The sequence below is a fragment of the Nicotiana attenuata genome, unplaced genomic scaffold (assembly GCF_001879085.1).
Source record: "Nicotiana attenuata strain UT unplaced genomic scaffold, NIATTr2, whole genome shotgun sequence".
NCBI lineage: Eukaryota > Viridiplantae > Streptophyta > Magnoliopsida > Solanales > Solanaceae > Nicotiana > Nicotiana attenuata.
The window spans coordinates 2,476-14,320 of NW_017674410.1; the positions used below are offsets into that span (position 1 = coordinate 2,476).

The 11,845-nt window shown below is 35.5% G+C and overlaps 1 long non-coding RNA gene across 4 annotated transcripts; it reads right to left on the reverse strand.

Moving 5' to 3' along the window:
• Positions 1-2,583: 2,583 nt before the first annotated feature.
• On the reverse strand, positions 2,584-6,591 carry LOC109218613. Of its 4 annotated transcripts, XR_002066786.1 has the most exons (7): positions 6,350-6,591; positions 5,408-5,527; positions 5,190-5,312; positions 4,700-5,117; positions 4,436-4,600; positions 3,372-4,283; positions 2,584-2,892 (listed from the first exon to the last, which is right to left on the reverse strand). It is a non-coding gene; the product is annotated as an uncharacterized LOC109218613 (long non-coding RNA). The 4 variants fall into 4 exon arrangements; XR_002066783.1 differs by having other exon boundaries at positions 2,584-4,283; positions 6,350-6,590; XR_002066785.1 differs by having other exon boundaries at positions 2,584-4,283; positions 4,700-4,838; positions 6,350-6,585.
• Between the last annotated feature and the right edge of the window lie 5,254 nt (positions 6,592-11,845).

Sequence of the window (11,845 nt, forward strand, 5' to 3'; positions counted from 1 at the left end):
AACTCTAGCTACCATAGCTTACTGGACAAATTTACAAATTCACCTACACAACCTATTAACTTTAAATGGATATGGAAACTACCAATCTTACCTAAAATTAAAACCTCCATTTGGTTGTTATGCCATGATCGATTACCCACTAAAGCATACCTTACATATATTCGACTTATACAAAATAACTCTTGTACATACTGCCAAGATACTGAAGAAAATATTCGTCACATTTTCCTTGAATGCAAAAATGCAACTGACTTTTGGGAAGAATTAGGTCTTACCAATCTAATAAGATATATACATACCATACAAGGGACTAAGAATTGGTTATATACTTTAATTAACTCTAAAAATGTTCATCTGCCGCATAACTTAAGCTCAAACACTTTCCTTCCTGTAAGCTTGTGGAATATTTGGATAACTCGCAACAAAAACAACTTTAACTCTTTAAAGGAAAAGGTTAATGTTTCTACAACAACCTTTCAAGCTACTGAGTTGGCATATCTCACAGCTCATTTTCATAAACCTAGGAAAAAACATGCCTCTAATCTTGGATGGCATCCACCTGCGCAAAACTTCTACAAGTTAAATACGGATGGTGCTAATGGCATAAATGCAAATATAATTGGAGGAGCAATCCGTAATTCAAGGGGGGAATGGATACTGGGATTCGCACAAGCCATACAAAAGGGATCTACAGTATCAACTGAATTATATGATTTGCTCAAAGGCCTTACCTTAGCCTTACAACATCATTTGATGCCTATAGAAGTTGAGTTAGATGCTAAACAAATTATTACTTTATTGCAAACTGACAATTTTTCACATTCCAATATGATAAATGACTGCAGGTACCTCCTCAACCAGCTTAATAATCCGCCAGTCCGACATGCATACAGAGAACAAAATATGGTCGCGGATCAACTAGCAAAGGCAGCCAAACTTTTGTTCGTACGACTGATCCCTATGTCTATAATGTGGCACCTCCTTTTGTCAATCAAGCTCTGGAAGCTGATAGGAAGAACCTTTTGGATGTAAATATAAGCCAAACAATGGATGACTCTAGTAGTAGTACCCATGGAAATACTATGCTATATGCTAATGGTAGTAGTAGTATTAATGTAGTTTTGTTTATAAATAGTTTAAGCAAGTATGGCAAGACAGCCACATGTAATGGGCCACTCTCTGTATGCAGTAGCTAATATATATGAATATTATCTTTTGCACCAAAAAAAAAAAAAATAGAGAAACAACTAAAATTCAAACGTGTTAAATTTAAATTTAAATTTAAGCAGTATGCAGTACAGTTGGAGTAATATTTTTCGTTTCTTTCGACGTTCGTCCGTGTTTTTAGTCCTTGTCGCTAATCATTGTTTCATTTTTAAAATAAACCCTTTTTTAAGTCCGGCCTACGTAGAAAAATAAAAGCAGATAAACATATTCATATTTAATTTAGTAAATCCTCAAAGAATATCAAGATTCTAACAAATTGGTGTGGGTTTTATTTTAAAGGATGCTGCAAATTTCATCCATGTCCTACCACCCACCATTAGTTATACATGCATTCTAGTAAGTATTTCTGTGCTATTAGATATATATAAGCTAAATGCAGCAAGCTATTGATAATTATAGTAGTTCTATTTTTCTCAATTTTTAGTACTAATTATCAGTGTTACTTAGTAGTTGGCTCGTTGATGTATTATGGATTATGGAGCTCCTCCATTTAAACTTCCCGCCTATTTTGTTGAAACTCGAGCACATTATGAAATTCTAACATATTATACTGGAATCACTACAAGAAAACACTTACTTTGTGGGGGTTTTTTTGGTCAAATTGCGAAAATTTTTGACCCCCACAAAAAGAATTGTGGTGGTTTCTAGAAGTGCCACAGTTACCTTTGCCACAAGCATTTTGCGACGGGTTTTTAAAACCTCCACGACAACCGCCACAAAATGAATTTTTGATTTGTGGGGGTTCTCAAAGATAATTAGTGCTAGTTTAAAACCCCCGCAATATATTTCCGGTGTGTCAAAAAAATATATTGCGAGGGGTATGATCATAATGGTTCAAAAAAGATATTGTGGGGGTTTAATATCCCCCCAAAATATAATTTAAATATTTTTTTAAAAAGTTATGTGGGGGTTTTGAAAGATAATTAGTGCTAGTTTAAAATCCCCGCAATATGATTTCGATGTGTCAAAAAAAACAGATTGCGAGGGTTTATAAACCCCCTCAATATGATCATAATGGTTATTTGGGGGGGTTTATAAACCCCCAAAATATGATTTAAAATTGTTTTAAAAAAAGTTATGTGGTGGTTTATAACCGCTACAATATAATATTAGTGTTTAAAAAAAAATAGTGGCAGCTTATTTCTGCCACAACATTTTGTTGAAAACTCTTTTTCTATTTGAATTTTTTTTATTTGTAGGATTAAAGAAATAATTTTATCAAATAACTTACAACATAAATCAAATCTCATAAAAAATAACCATAGTGACAAACATTATAAATTCAAATCCTCATGAAACTAAATAAATTTTTTATCATGAGCAATGACAGATGATATGGTCACCAACCAGCTAAGATATTAAAAATGTATTCATCAAAAGATTGAGCTTTACTAATTTCATTCGAAATATAATGGAGTACTTTTTTCTAGCTAAGTCTCCGCAAACTCTGCCAAAATAACACTGTCATGCAATGGCTAAACTTTCTATGGGGAAATAACTAATTCTTGGGTAAGGATACAAAAAGAAATTGATAGGTTATTATGAAAACCTGAACTTGATTGAGAACAGTGAGTTCTCATTGTTCTTGTAACAATCAAGAATGAAATTCACCATCTTGTGACCATACTCTCTCTGTTGCTCTACATCCATGGGCTTCAGTTCACCCTACCAAACAAGAAAAACCAAATAATATACGCCTAAGGTTATGCCAACTAGCTAATGACTATTTCAAAGTCATTTATTGCTTTGGAAGAACACATTTGGGAACACTTTTAAAGCAATTAGTGTCCGCCGTCACTAGCAATACTAGAGCATATTCTCCTTACACTTGCATGACTCATGAAACAAGATCTAGTTATTCAGTCAAAAATACATCAGATTTCTTTTAATACTAGTAACCCTATAGAGATAAATTCTACAACTACAATGTAAAAATTTAACCAAGCAGACATGAAATAGCAAGATATGGATAAGTAAGAATAAACACATATACCTCGTGCCAATAGGAGCATTCTTCATCTTGTGCCAAACAAAGAGTATTCAAGCAATGTTGTGTTGCACACAATTTTACAAGGTTGCATAATTACCAAACATCAACATTTAGGTCTTAAAGAATGAACACAGGACAAAAAAATTGGACCTACAAACGTGGCGGCAAATTTCACAGATAGTGTCCCCCTTCTCATTGCACCACCTACTGTGCATAGAAACAATTCATTAAGAACAAAATATCACTAAATGATTGAGCATGCAAGCATCCAAGACACACCTTGTCTTAATTAGCAACAGTTACATTTTGGCTAATCTGATTAAATCCACGATGTTATTCCCGCTATATTTAGGACAGTGTCATGAAAAATTCGTTACACCAGAATACCTAAAATGCTTTTGCCTCACAGATGTAGCATATCTTCATTGCAAAGGTCCAATGGTTGCATAAAGCTTATTATTGGCACGACTGATGTCAAATCAAACTCTATGCAACATAAAACCCTTCATAATAATAATAATAAAATGGTGGAATGAAGTATCTCTACATAAAACAATTAAAGTTTATTCGTCATATGAAGTTTTTCTTAGAGAAATCACATATTTTCTACCATTGGTTATATAATGAACTTTACATCTACATGTTCCCATTGTAAATCTTTCACCTGTTTGTCAATGGAAGATATGCATTTCTAAGAACTTAATGAACCAGTAGAGTGGATTGTACATTATAGTTGTCATCTGCTTTAAAGTATAACAATAAGAGCCAAGACTTTGAATCAAAGTAAGTTTCTCAAAAACACTGCTAAGTGCTCTTATGTGTCTAAATATCCCAAGATCCTTGTTTGATCCGGTGCTTCCTAAGGGAGGACGAAAGATTACTTCTTACTTATTTGTAGCAAGGGACAATAATACTTTTTTTCTCTTAATATTTAGGGTAATACTTTAATCAATTTAAGGAACAATATAGTATCCAGAATAAGCTAATTACCTTTACGAGAGGATGCTCTATTGGTCGTAGCTCTGGATGATGGGTACTTGCTCTTCTTACTAGCTAGTTCCTACAACTTTTATTTACACAACGAAAATAGAACCATTATGAACTAACATCAGGAAGAGTCCTCTAAATGCCTGCTAGCCTAAATATTGCCTTCATCAGCATCTAGAAATAGGAAGAAAGAATACTAATCATCAAATTCTGTAGAGAATAAAACCTTACCATGAAAAACACCAGCAAAACCATCTGCTTTTTCAATCATCTCATCAACAGGCAAAGTTGCAATAGACTCATCCTTATCCTGGCCTAGTAAAGAAGCAGCAGGATACATATTATTTCCCATTCCTAAACAGCGTCCTGTCTCCTTTCCAATCTCTAGTTGATCACCTGATGTGAGGAGGGGGGTTACTCGAACATATTAGACCAAAATAACATTATAAAGATAGTTATTGAAATAAATTGAAAAGTTCATCCCGTTCAACATACTTAATGTCCCAAAAGATTCCAACAGATCTCTATATTACAAATGTTAAGATGAGAACATGGCTGCCACCACCCACTCCAAATAAAGTATAGAAGTCCAATCTTGACCCCAAGCAGATTTCTGACATCTTTTTCGCATCCGCTTTCAGGTTTAACATGACATTAGCGCTCTCGTACTTAAAGACTAATTTGGTGTGCATGGTAAAAGAAGCTAAAAGACAGCCTGAATATAGCAGCAGGTAAGGAAGAGCTGAAAAATAAACCTATATGGTTGCCAACTTTCTTATTCATTGTTTAATTGCTTTGTACTCCAAAACCATCTACTATTAGTTATCAGTGTACTGCAATCATAACATTGTTCATCTAACTAAAGAAACAACTGAAGCTGTATATCAGATTTATTGTGCGCAAGGTTCAAAATCTAGAAACCAAGACATTAGCATTAGCAATGCAAACTATCAAGATATGAAATCAGAAGCAGTTTACCCTTTACCTGTTCAGGGGCACCTTTACTGACTCGATGCATTTTGCCTTCACTGGCAAGATTTGTTAGAGCTGTGCACTTATCAGTTGGATTGAACAGAAGAAAATGAACCTCTTGAATTCCAGCTCTCGCCTTTTAAGTACATAAATTATAAGGATGCTACTTATAACAAACAGCTAAAAAATTCTATGTTGTGAGCACTAACAAAGAAGCCGTCAGCTGATTACCTCTTTCGGATCAGCCAACATCCCCGCAATGGCAGCATCAATTGCATCTTCGTTTTCCACCCGTGAAGCTCTAGCAGCCATTAGAACCACAGTATCAACATCCACTCCTTTTGCAAACACCTACACTTGAAAAATGCTTCATTGAAACTTCAGAGGTATATATTTTAGTAACATGATGCCAAGGGGAAGAAAGTTATCGACCTCCTACATGCCAAGTGGATTAGCCTATCTTATCAAAAAGGTTTTTCATGCTATACAAGATCAACCTCCTACATGACGTACTTACCATTCTCTTTTTCGATTACAAAGAGCAATACATAAACCGTGACTGTTAATTTCTTATTAGCCAACATTAATTAGGCGATTCCATCAAACATACTACAAAAACTCATTATGCTTATTCTAGTTTCGTTGTTCTAATTTCATTTGATTCATTGGCTTCTCAAGAAAATTCTGGGAACTAGTTTTCACAAATTTTTGACCCAATGTTTTCTTAATTTTGCATACAATCCACCATCAATAAAATGAAAGCAAATAATGACAAAATATCCAAAATCCTCAAATTATTATACCAACAAATCAGAAAAAATAACCAGTGTAAGAAATAAGACAGAGTTGCAGAATACCCATCACATAAAGAGCACAAAATAAAAAAAAATAAAAAAAAATAAAAAAAAAAGAGGAAACTGAAACAAAAGTGAAAACATAAATACTGGAAATTACCAACTATTATATCATCAAATCAATGTGTACATCGAGACAGAAATGCATAAATTCTAGAGTATTTGAAGTAACCTACAACTTTTACGGAAAAATAAAAAGTAGTAGAAACCCCAGTAACACCTAGGCCAATACACCATCAAATAATCCACTGCACATGTGACGAACAAAAATGCAAAATTTCTATTACACAAAAGATGAAAATTTTGAAGAGTTCCTCACCTTTGACTAATTAGGTTTTGGACGGCGAGGAGCGTAGATCGCATCCGTATAGATTTCATACACCTTGTTGGTAGAAGTGAATTGCACATTGGGTACTAAAACTGCAGAAGATTGTATATGACGATGCGGCTGAAGGAGGTAGAGAGAGTGCCTTACCCTGATTTTTGGCTTTCTTTTGATATGTAGGGAAAGGGTTTTCGTTCTTCTCTAATCTCTCTAAATTAAAACTTTTATTTTGGCAAAAAACTTAGAGGGAAAAGTTTGGAGGGAAACATATCTAAATCGCGTTTACCCTCCTAAAAATTAGTAAAGAAAAACTAGGTAATTAAAAATTGTCTTAAATATTAGTTATATTGTTTTTTTCAATTTAATACATCTAATTATATATTATTTGATTAAAACTATAACTTATCAACATAATAAGATATAATTATGCAATAATTAAAATTATAATTGAAAATATAACAACAACACCCACTAAAATTTCACTAGTGGGATGTATAAACAATACTTATATGATAGTTTAAATTATAATACACAGTCAGACTTCTCTATGATCGTTATTCTATACAATAACATGCCAATATAGCAAGCAAGTTTTTTTTGAAAATAATTTTTAATGTTATAAACAATTTTTAATGTTTTTTTTTTTTTAAATAATTTTTAATCGTTAATAGATTTTTTGAATGATGTTATGGGATGTGTTGGCATGTTTGGTTGAGGTCCCGAGGGCCTCGGGTGAGTTTTCGGGTGTTAACGGACCAATTCTTGATTTTGGAAGTTGGCAGATTTTCTGGTACTTTGTTGCAGAGGAATCCTTCTTCGCCTTCGCGAAGGGTTAATGAGAGGGGCAGCCTAGTTGTGCTTCGCGTTCGCGATGTAGGTCCCGCATTCGCGAAGGTGTGGGAGTTCAAGGCTACGCGTTCGCGACCTGGGCCTCGCGTTCGCGTAGAGTCTACGGTCATGTGGAGTTCAGGCAATTAAGCCTACGCGTTCGCGATGGGTTTTCCGCGTCCGCGTAGGGTGAGCTGGATGATCTTCGCATTGGCGAGTGGTCCAGCGCGTTCGCGAAGAAGGGAATTTGGTCTGAGGAAGCTTGTGCTTTGCGAACGTGAGGGAGCTGCCGCGTTCGCAAAGAAGAAAACACATGGGCAGAAACTTTAAGTTCAAAATCGAGGGTTTTAGTCCATAACTTCGAATTTCATTAGAGAGCTCGGGAGAAGGCGATTTTGGAGGGAATTTTCAGAGGATTGATTGGGGTAAGTATTCTTCACTCAAATTTGGTTAAATACCATGATTAAGTCTTGATTTTTATCATTTAATTTGGGAATTTGGGGTGAAAATTGGGGAAAATTGAAGAAAATTTGGAGAGTTGATTTTGAGGATTTGGATGGTCATTTGATGTCGTATTTTGGTGAATTTGATATGGGTAGACTCATGAGCGAATGGAATTTCTAGTTTTGTAATTTTTATCGGATTCCGAGACGTGGGGCCGGGGGCCGGGTTTGAGCAAATTCGGGATTTTTGGTCTAAATTGATAATTTTCGTGTGGGTTTCATTCCTTTAGCGTATATTGATGATAATATACTAATTTTGGTCAGAGACGAAGCATTTGGAGGTTGAATCGAGAGGCAAGGGCATCGCGGGCTAGAGTTTTGGCTTGGTTAAGTAACGCTTCCAAACTTGGTTGTGAAGGTTCGAAACCCCAAACTATGTGTTCTATGATTATTATTGAGGTGACGCAAATGTCGTTGGCTTGTTATAGCTCTTGGGCAACGAGCCCCTCCGGAGTCTGCACACCCCCAGTGAGCACAGATGATATTATTGAGGGATGGGTCTTGTCCGAAGTACTTATTATCTGGAGATGGATCTTTTCCATAGGCTGGAATGGCCTTCCTCGATACTGGATGACTGTTGTCAGTGATGTGTATATATTCCGGGATGGATCTTCCCTGGGCCTCGTGAGCCATATACAGTACCGAGTGGTTGTGAGGTTGTTATTGTTATTATATGGAGATGGATCTTCTTCATAGGCTGGAATGGCCTTTCTCAGTACTGAGTGACTGCTGTCAGAGATATATATATTCCGGGATGGATCTTCCCTGGGCCGTATGAGCCATATATAGTACTGAGTGGACGAGCATTTGAGATTGTGGGCACATGAGGCACTCAACATGGCGCATTTCATACAGCATGTGCATTGGCATGTAGACGTAACAGAGTTACACATCCTTACCCTGTATATACCTGCTCTGTTTTACTGTTCGAGCTATTTATTTTACTGAAAGCATGCCTACGTTTCTGTACACTATTTCTGTTACCTTTGATGAGTCTGAGTTCGTCACTACCTACCGGTTCAAAGGTTGGATTTGTTAATTACTGAGTTGGTGTACTCACGTTACCCCATGCACCTCGTGTGCAGATTCGGGCACTTTGAATCCAGTGGCAGTGGTTGATCGAGGCTTCTGACTTAGGAGATTATTGAAGTATTTGCACGGCGTTCGCAGGCCTTGGCTCTCCACCTTACCTTCTAGTTGTATTTCAGTTGTTCCCTTAGACATTATAATAGACTATGTAATTTTCTTAGACGCTCATGCACTCAGTGATACCCCGCTTTTGGGCTGGATTGTATTTATTCTTGGAAATTTCTTATGTTTCAAATAATTTTTTAACTGTTAAAAGCTTCCATAAATGTTTTCAAACTTATTATTATCGTGTTGATTGTTGAGTTGAGGCTGGCCTAGTTTCGCGATAGGCGCCATCACGACGGGTCGGATTTTGGGTCGTGACATAATATTAGCTATTAAACTAATCATTACCATATTTTTTTAGAACTTGAAGCAAAAGTATTATTTAGTAACATTTTATTTCAAATAATTTGTTACAGTAAGTTTTGCTACAGTAAGTTTCATCTCGGGGCAGAAACTAATGATTAGCCACGAAATTCCATCTTAACAATAAATCTGTGGCTAATTTAACTTATATTGCCACAACCCTTCTTAACTCGAGGCAAAAATATTCATTTAGCTACGGCATTTTATTTTAGATAATTTATTATGGTTAAAAGGTTACTATTGTTATAATAAGTTTCAATTCGTAGCAAAAAACTAATGATTAGCTACGAAATTTCACCATAGCAATAAATTCGTGGCTATATCATTTAACTACTGCAACAAATTTCTTTAACTTGTAGCAAAAAATATTCATTTGGCTACAACATTTTGTTTCAAATTATTTATTGTAGCTAAAAGGTTACTATTACTACAATAACTTTTGACGTGTGGCAAAAACTTATAATTAGCTATGAAATTTTATTGTGGAAATGAATTTATAGCTATTTAAGTAGTTTTTGCCATGAATGTTAGCAATTATAGCAAATATGAGGAATTAGCTTTGCCAATTTAATATTCGTAGCTAGGAAATTTTACGATTTTGGAAATAGCCATAGTATTTTAATTTCTGTGGTTATTGCTAGATATTAGCCACGACTTTTAAATTCATAGCTAAGATTCCGTAGCTATAAATGCATAATATTGTAGTGTCACTTGTGACGGTGAGACTAGCTTGAATCATCGTTCATTCCTTGCTTTTGTTGAGCCACNTCATTTGTCATTATTACTTTTGTTTACCTAACTAGTCGTGGTCCGAACGACCGGTCCGATATTCTTTTTTGTTCACCTAAAGGTTCACGATACTCACGTGGTTAGAAATTATGTTTAGTATTTATGGGTCGACATTTCGTATAATCTATAAATAAAAAACCTATGAGGAAGAAATAAAATAGATGTCTATTTATTTTTTGCTAAAGATAAAGAGACGAATTATAGAAATGTACAAAACAATAAATGAAAAACTAGCGAGTAAGACATAGAGAGATCATGGAAGACCTCATATCTTCTTTTTGCGGTTGAAGAAAGTGAGAAGAAAAAGATTACAAACTAGAAGATATAGATATTGATGTAAATTGCATTAATTCGCAGTTGTTTTAACTAAAATACGTAATTTGATTAAATTTTAAAGAAATAAGGTAGAAAAAATAACTAAAAATTTGCATGCGTCAAATTATTAATTTGTATCGAATTGCAGCAATTTCTCAAACAGTTGAAATTGATATATTTGTGGAGGTTATCAAAAACCTTCACAAAAAAACTGCCATAATAAGAAAAAATTTGAGGAGGTTGGAACAAACGCCACGAATTAAATATATAGTAGGAGTCTTTTATAACCCCCACATTTAAACCGCCACAATAAGAACTATTTTGTGGGGTGGGGGTTGGCTCAAACGCCACAAAACAAATGTATAGTGGGAGTTTTTTATGACCCCCATAAATAAACCGCCACAATTTGACAAACTTTTTGTAGTGAATCTCATATTAAATATTCGAACTCCAGCATATTATGCTGGAATTTTTTGAGATTTGTAAGGGCGTTTGCACGCCGCAGTGGTTTCTATATGATACCTATTGAGTGTGAGCGTTGATTGGTAAGAGTTGAGTCACGAGTGACTGAGAGGCTTGCCCGAGGAGCTATATATATATATATATATTTACATGTACATGAGTGTTGTTGGCCTGAGGGGCTAGTTTATGAACTTACTGTTTTCACTCCTCTTTAAAGCAAGTTTCCATTGAACATGGTGATTTAATTACTGTTTTCACTCATCTTTAGACCGAGCCTCGATTGAAAATGTTGAACAGATGTTTTAAATAATCGTTCATTTAAACTGAAGTTTTTAAGTTACGAAAAGGATTGTGAATTTTCTGTTATGCCGAGGGGTCGGTTATGGTTTTCATCCCTTTTATTATAAATGGTACTGAACCCCTACTGAAACGGTTGGATAGCATTTTTTTCAAATGATTTTTACCCAAAAACTAGATTTTAAATGAGACGATTGACTCGTATTATGATGTGGAAGCCTGTTGTGCTTATTGAGTTTACCACAAATGTGGATTCATCATTTTCATACTGCTCAGTCTTTATTTACTCTTATTACTTGCTGGGTTGGAGTACTCACATTACTCCCTGCACCTCGTGTGCAGATTCAGGTATTTCAGAACCCGATAACGGGTGTGGATTGCTCAGACGCGGAGTCATCCGAGTTAGCAAGGTGGCTGCACGACGTTCCCAGCACTGCTTCCTTCCTCTCATTTCTATTACTGTACTTAGTACATTTTGACTGTTTTTGTTGTATTCAGACCTTGGTAGATGCTCATGGCTAGTGACACCCCGATGTCGGGTTCGTACGTTATTTTCGCACTGTTCCTTTAGACTTATATTATGAAATACTTGTTTAATTAAAGGCATTAAAAATGACTATAAATGGCTAAAGGGTTAATATGGGTGTTGTGTCGGCTGGCCTTGTCTTCACGAGAGGCGCCATCACGACCGGGCCGGTTTGGGGTCGTGACAAGTTGGTATCAGAGCCTAGGTTACATAGGTCTCACGAGTCATGAGCAGGTTTAGTAGAGTCTCGCGGATCGGTACGGATACGTCTAT